The sequence below is a fragment of the Otolemur garnettii genome, unplaced genomic scaffold, assembly GCF_000181295.1.
Source record: "Otolemur garnettii isolate 467f Iridium unplaced genomic scaffold, OtoGar3 scaffold00131, whole genome shotgun sequence".
In the NCBI taxonomy this organism is placed as follows: domain Eukaryota; kingdom Metazoa; phylum Chordata; class Mammalia; order Primates; family Galagidae; genus Otolemur; species Otolemur garnettii.
The window spans coordinates 1567220-1570330 of NW_003852526.1; the positions used below are offsets into that span (position 1 = coordinate 1567220).

Consider the following 3111-nt stretch of genomic DNA (forward strand, 5'->3'; position numbering starts at 1 on the left):
ACTAGATTTTTATCATGGAGCTCTTTTGAATATGATTTAAGAGTTTGCAAAAGATAGACTGATGGTAGAACCCAAAGGATGTAATGTCATCTGAACATTCATAGTTAATTCAATGCTCTACCGATTACGTTCTCTTCGTCATGTTTCTAAATGGTGTTGTAAATTTGGAACTTGAAATTGAAAGGCCATACCCTTACCCATAAATCTAAAATAAGAGAAGAAACACATTTGAAGAACATATTTGAAATATATCAATGTTTGCATTTCAAAACTAGAGAGTCTAATTTTATACCATTATAGTTTCACTCTAAAAATTATGGCCCATGCTTTACCTCTGATGTCTCCATTTCATGTCTCCCCTCATTAGATTCAATATACTGTAAGTATATTGAATCAATATACTGTACCACAACAAAATACACCTTGAGAGGATATGACATTATCATAAGCTTTTGACTACGGGCCACGTAACAAAACCAGGCAACGTTTTCTGGAGCTTGATAGAAGAAATTTCCTAATAGATATTAATCATTGCAAAGCTAAATGAAAGTCTTTCACGTAAAAGAAGTGCCGTTTTACTGACAAATACTCTGACTTTTTAAAAAGTCCTTATATGGAATTCTTTGCATGCTGCTGGAGCAGGTATATGAGATTTCGGAAATCAAATCCCATTAATGTTTCCGCCACAAATACATTTAAAATACATTCTGGAAAATGCAATGTGGATTTGTTATGCAAAAGTTTGTTCTTTTAGGACAGAGCCTCTAACACAGATAGATACTTAATAAAATTTGAGCAATGATAAAATAAAAGAGAGATATGGCAATAACAGTTCCAGTTATACTGGCTTTAATTAACAATAAACTGACCATAATTTTATAATCAGATCATTGTGAACATATCTGAAAACGAGTATCAACGCACTCATTTATTGATACTGAAAATGCTTTCATCTTACATGCTAGGTAAATGAGAGAATGGATAGATGAACAGAGCTTACACAACATTTGTACGTACTACTGATAAATTTCACAAAGACAAGTCGTGCAAGCAATGATGTCCATCACTAGTGAAAACATAAACTACAGTTAATAAGGTAACTGATTCTTTAGGAGGGTAATACCTTAGAAGATTAAATGATTTCTTCCCAATTTTATGAAAAAATCCATAAACATGCTTTAAATTGCAAATAGCACTTTCTCTAACTGCTTTAGAAACGCTGTTACTGACACATGGTCACTGAACGACTTCTCCCACCAAAATGCCTTAGTGCCTCTTCTGAATCATTCGTTTGCCTCTTGGCATCTAATGATATTTGCTCATGCTCTGTGTTATAGTCCACAGAGGAGAATTCACGTCACATTGAGCCTCTTTCAGGACAAAACCCTTTTATTTCTTTATCATTTTGTGGAACATTCCTTATGAGATTTATAAATATTGCCTGCTTACTGGCCTTACTAACGGAGGCATTAACCAGTGAAATGGAAGAAACCCATCAGATTACTGAAATACTCTTAGAAAACACATGTAATATGCTTAGCGGCCAATCTTCCTACCAAGTGTTCTACAATATGTATGTACTGGCAGTTAATAATATGCCTACTGTCAAACACGGAATTCTGTGTAGCTCTTTCTTAATTAACAGAGATTACACAAGTGTGCAAACAGCAAAGGACCTCAATGTGCAAGCACGAGAATCATGTTGGTATTTCTGTTCATCTAAGGTGACTGCTTATATTTCGTGATAGTGGTTGGAGGACAAGATTTGACATTATGTCATTCTGAATTCTATGTTCCTACTTATAACCATTTTATTAGACCAGAAATCACTTGAGCGGACGCTTCCTGAGTGCAATGAATTACAACTTTTTGAGTTAAGAATAAATATTTCATGTTCGCTAGAAATCTGAAAAACCTATTTGCAAGTGGTAGAAAACTAAAGTTCTTCAAATGTATAGACTGAGAGTATCAACTGAAGCCGTTCACAATGAAACCGCACTGACTTCTCAACTAAGGAACTGAGTTTTGTCCTCTGCCTTCCTAGTTCACTGTCTTAAATCTATCATAATTCCACTGAAAGTGCTACCTACTTAAAATTTCTCAATTCACAATTCTGATCCTATCATAATTCTGCCAAAAAAACTTCAAAAGCTCCATTTTTCTTCCTAACGTGGCCAGAATCTGAGAATCTCAGAGAACAGAAGCAGTGCTAGAAGAAAGACATCTCTTACCCATGAAATAAAACAGATCAACTTAATAACTCTTGGCTTGCAGGCTGATACTAAAAGCTAAGCATTCCCTTACCTAACATTTGATTATGAGGTAGGAGGAGAAAGAGAAGAGGAAATAAATGAATGTGATTCAAAATTCTCACATTTCATTTTAACTACGATTTTAGAAGAATTCTCCCCCCTCAGAACTCTCTCTAATTAGCAAATGGAGTATTTAGACTTTACTTCATTCTCCTGTCTGTTACCATTTATCTACTGATATGAATAAAAAAAAAAAAGCGGGGAGGGGGATGCTGTATGGCACACCTCTTGGGGGCAGGACACAATTATAAGAGGGACATTACTTTAGAAATGCAATCAGTGTAACCTAATTCTTTGCACCCTCAATGAATCCCAAATTAAAAAAAAAAAAAGCAGTTCTCATGAATGATGGGACCTGACACAAGGACAGAGGACAAACGACCCATCTGCAGGGTGTTCAGATTTATAAATTCTCCTTCTGGCATTCCATACGTATAATTTTATTTCAATTTACAGTACTTACCTAGGTTTTCTTATCTCTTAAATAGGAAGATGGTTTTTACTTTGAAGCATTCCCTCTGCAGAAAGCACCTAAACCTAAATGGCAGATACTTGGAAGGGTTATGTGAAGAGTCAGCCTCCAAATTCCTACATCTCCACACCCTTTGTTCCCACGGTAACATAGTACAAAACAAAACTACACGAGGCATGAAAAATGAGAAAATATTTTTAACATTTATCATTTTCATTAAAAATACTCATCTTTTTAAAAATTAAAATCATCTCCCCTTCCTCTTCATCCCTTACTTTTTCATATTGTATGTGATCTCTTTAAAAGGAATACTCTTCTCAAGAGGAA

At 34.9% G+C, this 3111-nt stretch overlaps 1 protein-coding gene across 1 annotated transcript in view; it reads right to left on the reverse strand.

The window, feature by feature from the left end:
* The window catches only part of CBLB (Cbl proto-oncogene B), a 195456-nt gene that overhangs the window by 32263 nt on the left and 160082 nt on the right, over positions 1 to 3111 (reverse strand). The window lies entirely within an intron of this gene.